We start from the raw sequence: 16,453 nt of genomic DNA, 5'->3' as shown, positions 1-16,453 counted from the left end.
GTGTGTAAGACAGCGAATGAGCACCTAACAATTCCAAACACATCCCTGACCTACGAGCATTTATTTCCAAAAGACAGGCAACAATTCGTCAAAGCAAGACAAGGGATCATCAGCGAAATGACTCGATAATATCAGTTTTGTGTGACTGTACGGAGAAAGAGTGGGAAACTTAGCTAAGCTTTAATCTATATACCATAGGATGGTCTTCTCGCTGTGGTCTTCAGACTGAAGTCTACTTTGACGGGGCTCTCCATGCTAGTCTATGATGTGCTGTCCTCTGCATGACCTAAAACAGCCTCGTATTCGTGCCAGTATCTCCCACTACAACTACCACCTCCTTCCCCCCCCCCTGCCCCCCCCCCCAGCCCACTAAGCCTTAGCCCTCCACTGCCCAGTTGACTATTCTTTCATGAGCCGTGGTAAAAATTGCTGATTTGAAGAGCGCGCCGCACCGCGTAGTGTGCAGCAGTCACCCTCCGTTTCTGGCGGTGTCGCCACTGTGGCAATTGCAGCTTTGGTGACTCCCTGTGGCGAGAAAAGGAAAAGGTTGCCTGTTCACGTGCATTTAAGGGGCGCTATGAGCTCGGCAGTCGGTCAGTCTGGGTCAGTCTCTCGTCCCCAGCTTGCCAGTCTCTCTCGTCCGCGTTTGTGTCTGTCTGTCGTTCGGAGTGCTAGTATGTCTGTCGTTCTGATCAACCTTTAAAGCCGGCAAAATGAGAGTCTTTACACTCCGCCAGTAAGAGAACTCAGCGAGTGGTTGCTCTGTCGGGGCTTAGTTCCTGCATCTGAGTCTGCGCGATAGGCCACCAGTCTGCTCGAGTTTGCTCAGGCAATGGTCATTGGCGGTTGGATCGATCGGTTGGTCGGTCGCGCACTGAGACACAAGATGACTTGTCCGTCTTGAGCGTCGGCGCGTGTGAGGTCGCCACGTCAGTCCAGTGGGCCGCGACGTATAGCGAGGAGTAGTGACTTCGCGGTCGACACGAGAGCAACAGGAGTCAACCCACAACATCTGTTTGGCCGGTGCGAGCTGCGACGCCGTGAGACGGGAGATCGGCGTGCCTTCCTGCGTCCGTTGAAGCGGCTGGTAGCGAACGGTTCAGGAGAGCGATTTCGGGGTGCTGCGCCAGGTCTCCGCCAGAAATCGCACTTTATTAGAAGTTAAGTGATTGGTGGTGTTGTGGACTGGCAAGACAGCCAATCCACTATGACAGGAAGCCGAAAGGCACGCGTTTAAGCTCACGCAGGCTGGCGAGAGGTCTTGAAAATGACAAGGAATTGAGAGTAGCAAAAAAGGTACGTAGCTTCTGGAATACTTAACTTTAATCCATAATTGGTGAACATCGGTCTGACGGTACATTCATCACAAGATAAATAGCAAATGATAATGGCTCCTTGCTAGGTCGTAGCAAATGACGTAGCTGAAGGCTATGCTAACTATCGTCTCGGCAAATGAGAGGGTAATTTGTCAGTGAACCATCGCTAGCAAAGTCGGCTGTACAACTGGGGCGAGTGCTAGGAAGTCTCTCTAGACCTGCTGTGTGGTGGCGCTCGGTCTGCAATCACTCATAGTGGCGACACGCGGGTCCGACGTATACTAACGGACCGCGGCCGATTTAAAAGCTACCACCTAGCAAGTGTGGTGTCTGGCGGTGACACCACAGGTGGTATGTTGTTTCATATACTTGTTAAATTCTACTTGTTTTGCTTGGCGAGGTCACCAGCCGCTTTGTTTTGCGGTCGTCCTACCGTTCTTCTCCGTTTGCCCACCTGTAGGAAGGTGGTTATTTATGAATTCGGTGGTCCGTTTTTCCTATGTGGAGTAGGGGCTGGTTAGAGAAACCTGCAGTTCTGGTTGTTCTTTAATCTCCCTATCAAACTGCCGTACGTTAGTAGCTGCCTCTGTCATGTTTCTCGGATTCGGTGTGTTAACGAATTTATTGCTTGGAGTTAACGGCCTAATTCTGAAATATGTTTTGATCTTACCTATGATCTCGAGAGGCGGTATCTGTGTACTGTAGAACATCTTAACTTGTTTGGCCAACTGTGTAGAATTTTATATAAGATTGCATTTCATGGGCTTTCATTTAAATGATAATTTTGGTATATAAAGTTGCCACCCTTTCACCGTAAGACTTTACTTAGAAGTTAAAATCAAGTTGCATCTTCTGTGGCAAACTTAATATTTTAGTTGTTAGTGTTTTGTACCATTTCTATCCCTCCTACGGGGGGGTTGCATAGTTTGTGTGCTTGTTTAAATTGTTAAAATTCTTAGTTTAAAGCTATCTGGTGTGTTGCAGATTTGCACCAGTGTAGTCTTTCAGAGGCTGTTGTGAGCGGTCGTAACTACGGCCGTGTCCAAAGGGAGCGGCAAGGTTCTCTGCCCAAAAGCTCGTACATTCAAAACTTGTTTCTTTCTGCGTCTGAATAAATTGTAACTTTGATAATTAGATTGTGCTTTCTGATTATTATTTTAAATCTGTTTCTTTAAAAAAAATGCTTTTAGGCGCTATTAAAGTGAATAAAATTCCCATTTTTTAAAAGGAATTTGGTTGGGATTTCATAAGTTACTCTACTTCTGCACACACTTAGTGTGATTAAATGTTTTAATGTTCTTGATGAATCGCCAGTAAATAAAATAAAATCTTGAGAGTATTCTTTGAAAACAAATTCATGGTTCATACATCTATGTGATTACTCTGCTATTCACAATAAAGCGCCTGGCAGAGTGTTCAATGAACGGCACGCGGGAAAAAAGGGCACTTAAATTTTTCTGTGCGTGCCCGGATTTCTCTTATTTTATCGTGATGATCATTTCTCCCTATGTAGGTGGGTGTGAACAGAATGTTTTCGCGATTGGAGGAGGAAACTGTTGATTGAAATTTCATGAGAAGATCCGTTGCAACGAAAAACGCCTTTGTTTTAATGATTGCCACTCCAATTCACGTATCATGTCTGGAACACTATCGCCCCTATTTCGCGATAATACAAAACGAGCTGCCCTTCTTTATACTTTTTCGACGCCATCCGTCAGTCCCATCTGATGTGGATCCCACACCGCACAGCAATACTCCAGAATAGGGTGGACATGCGTTGTGTAAGCAGTCTCTTTAGTAGACCTGTTGAACCTTCTAAGTGTTCTACCAATGATGCGCAGTCTTTGGTTTGCTCTACCCACAGTATTATCCATGCGATCGTTCCAGTTTAGGTTATTTGTAATTGTAATCCCCAAGTATTTAGTTGAATTTACAGCCCTCAGATTTGTGTGACTTATCGCGTAATCAAAATGTAGCTGACTTCTTTTAGTACTCACGTGAATAATTTCACACTTTTCTTTATTCAGGGTCAATTGCCACTTTTTACAACACAGACATTTTATCTAAATCATTTTGCAAGATGTTTTTGTTATCTGATGACTTTACAAGACGGTAAATGGCAGCATCATCTGCAAACAATCTAAGACGGTTACTCATATTGTCTCCTATGTTGTTAATATAGATCGAGAACAAAAGAGGGGCTAAAACACTTCCTTGGGGTACGCCGGATATTACTTATGTTTTACTCGATGACTTTCCGTGTATTACTACAAACTGTGACCTTTCTGACAGGAAATCACGAATCCAGTGGCACAACTGAGGCTATACTCCGTAGGCACGCAAATTGGTTAGAAGACGCTTGTGCGGAAAGGTGTCGAATGCCTTCCGGAAATCTAAAAATATGGAATCAATTTGACATCCCCTGTTGATAGCACTTATTACTTCATGAGTATAAAGAGCTAGTTGTGTTTCACAAGAACAATATTTTCTGAATCCGTGCTGACTATATGTCAATAAATCGTTTTCTTCGAGGTACTTCATAATGTTCGAATACAGTATATGTTCGAAAACCCTACTGCAAATCGACGTTATTGATATAGGCCTGTAATTCAGCGTATTACTCCTACTTCCATTTTTGGGTATTGGTGTGACTTGAGCAATTTTCCAGTCTTGAGGTACGGATCTTTCTGTGGGCGAGTGTTAGTATATAATTGCTAAATACGGAGCTATTTTATCAGAATACTCTGAGAGGAACCTGACTGGTATACTATCTGGAACGGAGGCCTTGCATTTATTCAGTGATTTAAGCTGCTTTGTTACTCCGAGGATATCTACTTCTATGTTTCTCATCTTGTCAGTTGTTCTTGATTGGAATTCAGGAATATTTACTTCATCTTCTTTGGTGAAGGAGTTTCGGAAACCGTGTTTAATAACTCTACGTTAGTTGCACTGTCATCAGTGACTTTACCGTTGATATCGCGCAGTGAAGGTTGGTTGGTAGGTTTGTGGGACTGAAGGGACTAGACTACTTCAGCCATTGGTCCTTTTTTCCATAAACTTCAAACACGCACACAGAATAAAAATGAACAATGGAGACGACAAGAGGCGACACAGGACAAGAACGACTCAGACAGAGACCAGACTAAAGGAATTAAAATCACACAGAGTGTGACAGTGGTTGGCCGACCATAGAGACAAAAAAGGAAAAGCCAACCACCCAGAAACACCCTAAAAGATCCAGTCTAAAATCGTAGGCCAAAGACCAGTCTCAACACGAACAACGACAAACACTTAGATTGAGTGATAAAATCCCCCTGCCCGAATAAAACGCAAAACTAAGCCTGCCATGGCAGTGTCGTCTGTTAAACGGGCAGGGAGAGTATCACGCAGCGCAAACGTCTGCCTGAGCACAGTTAAAAGGGAACAGGCCAACAAAATGTGGACCACCGTCATAGCCGACCCGCAGCGACATATATGCGGGTCACCACATGCAGTAAATGGCAGTGTGTCAAGCAGGTGTGGCCAATGAGGAGCCAACAAAAGATAACTGAATCCCTGTGAGTGGCTCTCATGGATGACCATCACACATTTGTCGTCTCCTTGATAGGTGGGAGTTTGTTTGGTGTGGTCAGGCTGCGCCATTCAGTGTCCCAAATTTCGAAAACTTTGTGGCGTAAGACTGCTCGCAAATCAAACTCCGGGAGGCCAATGTCCAGAGATGGTTTACTTGTGGCCTGTTTGGCCAGGCAGTCAACATGTTCATTGCCCGGTATCCCAACATGGCTTTGGGTCCAATTGAAGGTCACTGAGCATCCACTCCTGTAGAGGGCATAAAGAGACTCTTGGATTAACAATACCAAGGGATGCCTAGGAAAGCAATGGTCGAGGGCTTGTAGGCTGCTTAAGGAGTCACTACAAATGACAAATGAATCACACTACAAGGACTCAACAGAGCAGGAGCGGATATGGTCAAGAGCGGGATGGATGGCAACCAGCTCTGCAGTGAATACACTTCAGCCAACCAGCATGGAGCTTTTTTCTGTATGGTCAATGTGAACGTAAGCAAAGCCCCCACGACTGTCAACCAGGGAGCATCAGTGTAGATGTTGTCTGAGCCCCCATACTCGCCAAGAACAGAGAGGAAGTTCCAGTGGAGGACTTCAGGTGGGACTGAGCATTTGGGGCCAAGCAATAGGTCCAGCCAAAGATGCGGGCGAGGTATTCACCATGGAGGGGTATGGAAACAAGTCTGCAGGAAAAACCGTAGGGGGGAAGCGTCAAGATCATGAAGGATTGACTGGACATGGACAGTAAGGGATTTCCAATTCTGGGCCGCCGTTGCGGAAGATGGGGAAAAGAAGGCGGTAATTTGTGTGGCGAGGTGAACTATGGACATGTGCGGCATAGTTTGCGAGCAATACTTGCCGCCAGAGCAGCAATGGAGGAATGCCTGCTTCTACAAGGAGGCAGTTCACAGGGCTAGATCGAAAGGCTCCCATAGAGAGGCAAACTCCACAGTGGTGGACAGCGTCTAGTAGACGCAGTACAGAAGTGGCGGCTGAACCATACACCACGCTTCCATAATCAACACGTGACTGCACAACCACTTGGTACAGCCACAGTAGTGTGCGATGGCTGACCCTAGTCGGTGAGGCTCAAGCACCAAAGGAGATTGAGATGCCGCCAGCACTTGTCTTTAAGCTGATGAATATGGGAAATCCAAATTAAGCATGCATTGATGACCAGTTGCAGGATGCAGTAAGTCTCCACTATTTTTAGTAGTTGGTCATCGAGGTAAAGTTGAGGATGGGGATGAGTGGTACAGCGGCGACAGAAGTGCATCACACAAGCTTTGGCGGCCGAAAACCGGAAGCCATTGTTGAGGGCCCATGACCGCGCCTTCTGTTTAGCTCCCTGCAGATGGTGTTCACCTACAACAGTAGGAAAGGGTCAGAAAGAAATACAAAAATCATCAGCATAGAGGAGGGGAGAGACTCACGATCCTACTGAGAGCGCAAGACCATTGATGGCAATTAGAAAGAGTGGGACGCTCAGGACTGAGCCTTGTGGAGCCCCATTGTCTTGTGTACGGGGAGCGCTAGGGAAAGCACCAACGCGAACTTGGAAAGAGTGGTAGGATAAAAAGTTCTGTATAAAAATCGGGAGTGGTCCCCGAAGACACCACTCATACAGAGTAGTGATGTGGTGTCGCGAAGTCGTATCCTAGGCCTTCGTGAGATCTGAAAAGACGGCGATGAGGTGTTGTCACTGGGAGAAGGCTGACCGAATGACAGACTCCAGGTACACCAGGTTGTCGATGGTTGAGCGTTCTTGGCGAAAACCACCCTGGGACGGAGCCAGGAGGTTCTGAGACTCAACCGCTGTTTCAGGGAGCGGAAGGCCAGCGGGTAATTCGCAGAAGCAGAACTCTGAGCCAAATGCTCTGCTAAGCAGTTTGCAATGGTGTCGGATTTAGTACAGACTGCTCCATTCAGTAAAAGTGCAGGAACGCTGACAGGGGTCCGATAGCCATAGAGTCGCATAATCTTGGTCCAAACATGCGATGGAGAGGTATGGAGGCCAACCTTTCCCAGCAATCCTGCTTGTGTTGGCAAGTGATGTGGCGGGCCCGCGCACAGAGCCGTTTAAAGGCGACGAGGTGTTCTAATGAGGGTGCTGCTTGTGACACTGGAGCGCCCGCCTGCGATATTTAATCACCTCAGCGATCTCAGGCGACCACCAAGGCACAGTCCTCAAAGCGGACCCAGAATAACAGGGAATGGCAGATTCTGTGGCACTAACGATGCCGTTGGTGACTGAGTGAATCACCACATCAATGGCGTCATTGGAAAGAGGCGCAATAGTGGCAATGGAGGAGAACAAGTCCCAGTCAGCCTTATTCACAGCCCATCCGCAGGGGCGCCCATAAGAGTGACGCTGTGGCAGTGACAGAAAGATCTGAAAGTGGTCACTACTGCACAAGTCGTCGTGCACACTCCATTGGACAGAATGTGAGAGGCTAGGGCTGCAGATCGAAAGGTCGATGGCTGAGTACATGCCATGTGCCACACTGAAATGTGTGAAGGCACCATCATTTAAAAGGGAGCTGGGCCAATACGTACTCAACGGCGCTGCCTCGGCCTGTTGCCCCTGATCCACCCCACAGAGGGTTATGGGCATTGAAGTCGCCCAGTAACAGAAAAGGTGGCGGCAATTGGGCTATCAGCGCAGCCAGGACATGCTGTGGGACATCACCATCCGGTGGAAGGTACAGACTGCAGACAGTAACAGGCTGAGGCGTCCACACCCAAACAGCGACAGCTTCTAAAGGTGTTTGGAGAGGGACAGACTCGCTTTCAAGGGAGAGAAGGACATGGATGCAGACGCCACCAGAGACCCTTTTGTAAGCTGTCTGGTTCCTATAATAACCCCGATAGCCATGGAGTGTGGGAGTTTGCATCGCCAGAACAAGTTTCTTGAAGAGCAATGCAGAGGAAAGGGTGAAGGCTGAGAAGTTGTTGGAGCTCAGCAAGATGGTGGAAAAAACCGCTGCAGTTCCACTGGAGGATGACATTGCCCATGGCCGAGAAAGTCGTGAAGTGACCGGGGAGGCAGATTATGCCTCCTGGTCACCTGCTGCCACTGACTGAGTACCTGTGCAAGTTCTGTCCATAGTGTTTGAGGGACTGGCGAGATCCAAGTCCTCAGTGGACGCCAGAATCTCCACCTCATCCTCAGACGCAGAGCTTGAAGGTTGTGGTCGGCTGGGTGCCACCGCCAGTTCCTTGGTCTTAGAGGTCTTCTTCTTGGATTTCTCACGCTGCTCCTTGGGTTTCACTGGCTGGGAGGGCTTTACCAATTCGCGAAGCCCGACTACCAGCTGATTGTGGGCACTTACGCGAATATTGGGTGTCATTCTTCCTGCTTGTGGAAACCTGGGAAGGGAGGGACCCAAGGGACCCCTTGCGAGCGAGAGGAGTCAAAGAAGTTGGACGCTTCTCCAGCTTAGAAGCGGGGACAGTCATCACTGATGGGTGGGGGGGGGGGGGGGGGGAGGTGTTGCTCCTGAAGTAGGTGGCGCAGGAGGAACAGGGTGGGTAGTACCCCCCATGGGCAAGGGAGCATGTGGAGTTGTATGGCTCAGTGATCTGGCGGAACTGATGGGGCTAGCAAAGTTGTAGCGGCAGCATATGAAGATGTCATTCTCACATGATGAAGGTGGTCATATTTCCTCTTAGCCTCAGTATAGGTCAGTCAGTCCAGGTTCTTATATTCCATGTTTTTTCGCTTTCTACAAGACACTGCAGTCTGGCGAGCAAGGGAGCATGTGGAGTTGTATGGCTCAGTGATCTGGCTGAACTGATGGGGCTAGCAAAGTTGTAGCGGCAGCATATGAAGATGTCATTCTCACATGATGAAGGTGGTCATATTTCCTCTTAGCCTCAGTATAGGTCAGTCAGTCCAGGTTCTTATATTCCATGTTTTTTCGCTTTCTACAAGATACTGCAGTCTGGCGAGCAAGGTGAATGATGCTCTACACAGTTGACACAGATGGGAGGCGGGGCACATGAAGTACTGGGATGTGATGGATGTCTGCAATATCGACATGTGAGGCTGGAAGTACAGTGGGAAGACATATGGCCAAACTTCCAACACTTAAAACACTGCATCGGGGGAGGGATATAGGGCTTGACATCACAGCGGCACACCATCACCTTGACCTTCTCCGGTAATGTATCACCCTCAAAGGCCAAGATGAAGGCATTGGTAGCAATCTGATTATCCTTCGGACCCCGATGAACGCGCTGGACGAAATGAACACCTCGACTCTCTAAATTGGCGTGCACCTCGTTATCAGACTGTAAAAGAAGGTCCCTATGGAAAATAATACCCTGGGCCACATTTAAACACTGATGGGATGTGATCATAACGGAAACATCCCCCAACTTGTCACAAGCAAGTAACCTTCGTGACTGGGCAGAGGATGCCATTTTTATCAATACTGACCCAGAGCACATTTTGGACAAGCCCTCCACCTCCTCAAACTTATCCTCTAAATGCTCTACGAAGAACTCAGGCTTTGTGGACATGAAAGACTCCCCATCAGCTCTCATACAAACTAGGAATCGGGGCGAATAACTGTCACTGCCATACTGAGACTTACACTCCTCTCACGGTGTGGCCAGGGAGGGGAACGTTTTGGGATCATATTTCTGAGTGTTAAATTGAGCCCGAGAACGCTTAGAGACTGCTGGTGGCTGGCCACCAGTGAGAGATGATGTACCACGCTTCACTGCGTGTCATCCGCCCTGATGCCACCCACTCCGACCAAGGGCCCTCCCAACAGGCGCCACCCAGCCTCAGCAAGGGCTACCTGGCAGGATGGCCATTGCTGGGAGGCCTGATGCCACAGGAACATAGGCACCTTGGCATACGTAGGGAGTTAACGGCACAGGCATCAGTACAGCGATCTCTGTGTCAGGGGGCTACAACCAACAGGGAATATGGAGGCCCCACCGCAACAGACTGGCTACCGTGCTGAATATTAGGTGTAAAGGTGTCCAAGGTCGTCGTCTCTGCAAAAAGCAACACTGCACAGTGCATAGCGGTAATCGCACCCAGGAACGTATCTTCGCCCAAGAGATGGAAAACGAGCGGGACAGCATTCCGACGACGAGAAAGCCAGCTAAAGTTCTCAGTGCAGACGGATACAATGCACCATATAAGGCGCCCTTCCCCAATTGGCTCGCTCTTCGGAAGAATTTCGAAAGATGGAGGTAAAACCCGAGAGAGTACCATCACATAAGGCCGAAACTTTTGAGACTCGTTTTAGTCGCCTCTTACGACAGGCAGGAATACCGCGGGCCTATTCTCACCCCCGAACCTGCAGGGGGGGCAGTGAAGGTATTGATTGCGTCTTGCCACTGATGTGCGTTATGTATGAGCAGAATCTCTTTGCTTTTTCTGCCAGATTTCGAGACAGAATTTCATTGTGTAAATTATTAAAAGCATCTCGCATTGAAGTACGTGCCATATTTCAAACTTCTGTAAAACTTTGCCAATCTTGTGGATTTTGCGTTCTTTTAAATTTGGCGTGCGTTTTCCATTGTCTCTGCAACAACGATCTGACACTTTTTGTGTACCATGGGGATCAGTACCATCACAATTTATGTAGTATATATCACTCTATTGCTGTCGATACTATCTCTTTGAAAGCATTTCACAATTTTTCTACACTTCTATGATAAGATCGGAAGGAGTAAAGACTGTCTCTTAAAAAGGCGTTAAGAGCATTTATATCAGCTTTTTTAAATTGATATACTTTGCGTTTCTTTTTGATGATTGTAGGTGTTACGGTATTCAGCCTAGCAGCAACTGCCTTGCGGTCACTAATCCCTATATTCGTCACAGTACTCACTATTTGTCCATGATTATTTGTTGCTAAAAGGGTAAGTGTGCTTTCGCAAAAATTTACGCTTCGAGTGGGCTCATGAAGTAATTGTTCAAAATAATTTTCTGAGAAAGCATTCAGTACAATTTCTGATGACGTTTTATGTCTGCCGCTGGCTTTAAACGTATAATTTTTCCAGCATATCGAGTTTTCTTTGAACTGTTCAGCAACTATATCTTTTGAGTCGGGCGATCGGTAAAACGGTCGAATTAATAGTTTAGTCCGATTGTCAGGTATAACTTCTACCCATATTATTTCACACGAGCTATCTACTACAATTTCGCTACAAGACAAACCTATCTCTGACAGCAATAAATACTCCACCACTAGTTGTATTTAATCTATCCTTTCTGAACACCGTTAGATCGTATGAAAAAATTTCGGCGGAACTTATTTCTGGCTTTAGCCAGATCTCTGTATCTACAACTATTTGAGCTTCAGTGATTACTATTAGGGCTTGGAGCTCTGGTTCTTTCCCAACACAGCTACGACAATTTACAACTACAATACCGATCGTTTCTACAAATACCTTACTGTGTTTTACCTGCCCACTTTTAGACGGACGTCACTTCTGTGGTTCCCTGAGACCCTCCAACCTAAGAAACAGCCCAGTCCCTTCCACACAGCCCCCGCTACCCGTGTAGCCGCCTCATGTGTGTAGTGCACTCCTGATCTATTAAGCGGAACCCGGAAACCCACCACCCGATGGCGCAAGTCAAGGAATCTGCAGCCTACACGGTCACAGAACCGCCTGAGCCTCTTACTCAGACCGTCCACTCGGCTCTGCACCAGAGGACCACAGACGGTTAATCTCGGAAGCAAGACTGGCAGTCTTCACCATTTCCGATAGCCGCCCGAAACGAGACAGAATCTGCTCCGATCCAAAGCGACACACGTCATTGGTACCGACATGAGCCACCACCTGCAGTTGGCTGCTCCCTGTGCTCTTCATGGCATCCGGAAGCATCCTTTCCACATCCGGAATGACTCTCCCCGGAATGCACACGGAGTACACACTGGCGTCCCTTCCTTTGATGCTTCAGGATGTATCGTACCAACGAATCCCTTCTTTAAGTTAAATTATGCCGTAAATTTCGCCCTCTCCCCCCACCCCAATTCAATTCAGTACCTCTCCACTAGTTATTACATCTACCCATCTAATCTTCAGCGTTATTCCTTAGCATTATATCTGAAAACTTTCTATTGTCTTCTTGTCTGAACTGATTACTATCCACGTTTCACTTCCATACAAGGTTGCACTCCACACAGTTTCCTTCCCTTCATAAAAGACTTACTGACACTTAAATTTATATCTGATGTTAATAAATACCTCTTTTCCTACATCTATACACTGCAAACCACTGCGAAGTGCATGACAGTGGGTATGTCCCATTGTTCCATTCACGTTTTGAGCTCGTGAAGAATTACCGTTTAAATATCTCTGTGCATGCCGTAATTAAACTAATCTTGCCCTCCGATCCATATGGGAGCGACTCGCAGGGGGTTGTGATATATTCCAGGTGTCATCATTTAAAGCCGTTTCTTGAAATGTGGTAAGCAGGCTTTCTCGGTATATTTTACGTGTGTCTTCAAGTATCTTCCAGTTCAGTTCCTGTAACACCTCTGTGACACTACCCCGCGGGTCATGCAGACCTGTGACCGATTGCGCTGTCCTTATCCGCATACTTTCAACGTTTTCTGGTACTCCTATTTTGTACGGGTCCCATACACTTGAGCAGTATTCTACGATGGGTAGCACGAGTGATTTGTAAGCAATCTCCTTTCATTTCCCTAGATTTCCCTAGATTTCAGCTGTGTCTCAATGGCACTGACACTTATATGTACTTCACTCATATTTTCAGTGGTACAATAATTACATTTGGGCAATACTCATGGGGTCTCCTTTGTAAACAAGCATTTGAAAACAATATTAAGCATTGATTATTTCACTTTGTTACTCTCAATTTCAGATCCTCAGTGGAAATTAACTTTGGTGCTAGTTCAAAAAATGGTTCAAATGGCTCTGAGCACTATGGGACTTAACATCTGTGGTCATCAGTCCCCTAGAACTTAGGACTACTTAAACCTAACTAACCTAAGGACATCACACACATCCATGCCCGAGGCAGGATTCGAACCTGCGACCGTAGCAGTCGCGCGGCTCCGGACTGGGCGCCTAGAACCTCTAGACCACCGCGGCCGGCTTTGGTGCCAGTAACAACTATTACATACAGTCTGAATTCCTCTGGGTTTTATGAAAGATGTTTTAACAATATTCTGCCACAGTAGTCATTAAAGGCTTTGCACCTTGCTCTGTTCACAACCAGACGCATTTCATTCAGCTTCTGCCTGTCTACAGCCATATACTTTGTTTTATATCTCTTATACAGCAGTCTCTCTTTCTTTATAGGTATCAGCACAGTGACTTTGTATTACGGAGAGTCCCTCTTATCATGAACTGTTGTACTGGTTACATATATATCCAAGACATTGTCAACTATTCTTTTGAACTTGAGCCATAGTTTATCTACACGTGCCTGTCTTGAGCTAAATGTTTCAAGTCCTCATTGAGATATTGCTCTAGTGCTTCTTTGTCTGAACATAAAAATCATTCCACTTGCTTTAGCTGTCCTTTGTACTTCGGTATTCAGTGTTGCTATAACTGGCTCATATTCACTGATACGAGTTCCGATGTTGTCATCCTCAGGGGGGTCAGATGTAGTAACGTATCGTAGCATGTGTTATCATTCCCACCACTAACTAAACTACAAGTGTGCCAATAGATTGTTGGACGATTGCTCTGATTATTACAGTACGATTGGGGCACTTACGTACAGACGGACCGAGGTTTTCTCTAAAGTTTTTGCTCACACCAGGCGGTGAGTCTGGTGATCGATAGAAAGATCCAGTTGTAATGGGGTATAGCATCCCTTGATACAGAGCCTTGCCCAAACAATCTCGCTTGCAGATTCGATTTCTATCTCGGTGGATTTGAATTTTTGTCTGTCGTGACATACACACCTCCTCCATCTCCCCCCAAAAAAAAAAAAAAGTTCACATGTGTGTGAAATCTTATGGGACTTAACTGCTAAGGTCATCAGTCCCTAAGCTTACACCCATTCCCAATCTAAATTATCCTAAGCACAAATACACACACCCATGCTCGAGGGAGGACTCGAACCTCCATTTCCCATTGGCCTATGCTTTCACCATGCGTTTTAATTTTTGTCAAAGATGTCACTACTGTCATCTTCAGGTTTTAAATAGCTTTCTGTACCCACTGTTATGAGAGATTCATTGCTTTTTAGGAGTACTTTCATCTCTGGAACTTTGTTGCAAATGCTCGGCCGTTAACCACTAGGATTTTAATCCTCACACCTGTTGGGTTTCTCTCTTTGGATCTGACACCTATACTTCAGGGTTTCCTACAGCTATCGTTATCTGGTTTGGATGGATAGTAACCTAATCTAAAAAAGAAACCTTGTGTGCCTCCCACACGCAATCAGCTATCTTGGTAGCTGCCACTGATGTATAGTGCACACGTAACCCATTTAAGGGGACGTAACAGCTCTAAACCCTTGAGCACAGGTCTAGAAAGTCGCTGACTAGCTTGTTATAGAACTTTCGCAGTCTCTGGTTCAAGCCTTCCACTCGACTTGTAGTTGGAGGAACACAATCTATTCTGGGGATAATGCTGCAGCTGGTGCCTGACCAATGATGGTATCCGCAACCTTCACTGCTAGTCTCTGCAATGATCCAAGTATTACCTCGGAGGCCAGAGACAGGTATAGTTTGTTCCTGTGTGTGTCACAGTCCGCAGTTGGTTGTACCCTGTTCCCTCAATGGCTGTCGGAATAACCTCTTCCAAATGCTGACTGAGGCTCCTAGGCATACACACTAAGTGCGTCTTCCACATATAATTAGCGTCCTTTTCTGAACGTGCTAAGACCACTACATAATCAGTTAATCGAATATAGTGGATTTTTGTGCCATTAATTTTGATCCATTTTGTGCTCCTTTTCATTGGTTTTATCGTACTTCGTAGTACCCGTAAATGACTGCCATTCGAATCGACGAAAACATCAGTAGAGACGAGACTTACGGCCGCAAAGAAGAAGGTGAGGGAAACTAAGCTCGCCGGCGGCAATGTAGTGAACGCACCACCACCTCCCCCTACCCCCCTCTCCTCGACACTTCACCGCGGCATTCCCGTGATGCTGTACAGGGAAGCATGGGAAACCGAATTCTGGGTGGTCCGACGTGGGTTTGAGCGCCGTTCCTCCCGAATAAACTTCAAGTGCCTGAACTAATGAAACAGGTGCTCTGTCGACGGTGCTAGCTAGGGACTTAGTGCTGAGGATTTTCACTTAAGTGAATCCATCGACAAAACAGGTAACAATGAAGAGATACGACGGAATACTATTTGTAGAATTTTGTTTGTTTTTAAGTTGAAAGGCAAAAGTTTACTGGTAACTATTACACAATGGTTATCCACGTCTGCATGTACACACTGAAAACCACCATGTACGTCTACACCTACATTACATTCCGCAAGCCAGCTAAGGTGCGTGGCTGAGGATTCCTGTGATACCGTTCACTGATCTTCGCTACGCTGTTCCACTCGCGAATGGCAGGTGAGAATAATGATTGTCGGTAAGCTTCTGTACTGGTTTTAATTTCACCAATTTTCTCGTCATGGTTATTACGCGAGATCTATATGGCAGGAACTAATATGTTGTCCGACTATTCCCAGAAAGTGCTCTCTGGAAATTTTCTAACATTCTGCGTGGTGTCTGTTTGTTCTAAGTCGTGTCTCCCTACCACTTTCGCGCAACGACGCTCTGAGAGTGTTTTTTAGGGAATTGACTAGTTTGAACCTGGGACCTGTTGCTGTTAGGGAGACGCCAGACCACACATGACATGTAGAGTTCAGAAGAGTTCAGTGAGACTAGTGACGATATAACCAAATACTTAATGATTTCAGCATCAGCTCCACCGCACTCCCTGTAAAAGAATCTTAATACTAACTAAATTTAGTGGAAAGGGTTCAAGGCTTTCCTATTTTTAGTTAGCTGGTAAAATAACGTCGAAAAAGCAGTTAAGTTTACCATCGGAAATTTTATTCTACTCACAAAACATTGTTTATAAATTGCACTATTGATAAAAGGAAATGTTTTAGTACAGGATGATAAAAACCAACTGCGTTCAACAAAAATGTGAACGACTATTCCCTGAATGGGTTTCCAAGGATGGATCGAAGGATGACCTATGCCATATCACATCTATAATCTAGGTTTAAAATAAGTTTCACAAAAGAAAAAACTATCAAAATAGTCTACAGTGACCCTCAATTATCTTTAATTACTTATCTAACTTGTCGTAAATTACAGTGGCTGATGTGGCTTCTCAATAATTATATAACAGGAAAATCATCACGTTTCAGATTATTATTTACGTAGCAAATGTGAATCCCATGAGCTTCAATTGACGATCGACACTAGTATTACGTAAAAAGGGGATGTAACAGATGAAACTTCTGCAGTTCTGAGTGAAGCCTTATGCGCTCAAAAATGCGGCATCGCGTGCGTTCATTACCTTGTCGGTGTTCGTCAGGGGGCGCCGGGCAGCACAGCTCCATACAGCTCGCTCGCCGTCTCGGAAGCAACTCTTTTTCCTGACTTCTTCT

This window comes from Schistocerca serialis, chromosome 9 (genome assembly GCF_023864345.2).
Source record: "Schistocerca serialis cubense isolate TAMUIC-IGC-003099 chromosome 9, iqSchSeri2.2, whole genome shotgun sequence".
Lineage (NCBI taxonomy): Eukaryota > Metazoa > Arthropoda > Insecta > Orthoptera > Acrididae > Schistocerca > Schistocerca serialis.
This window is presented reverse-complemented; position numbering follows the sequence as displayed.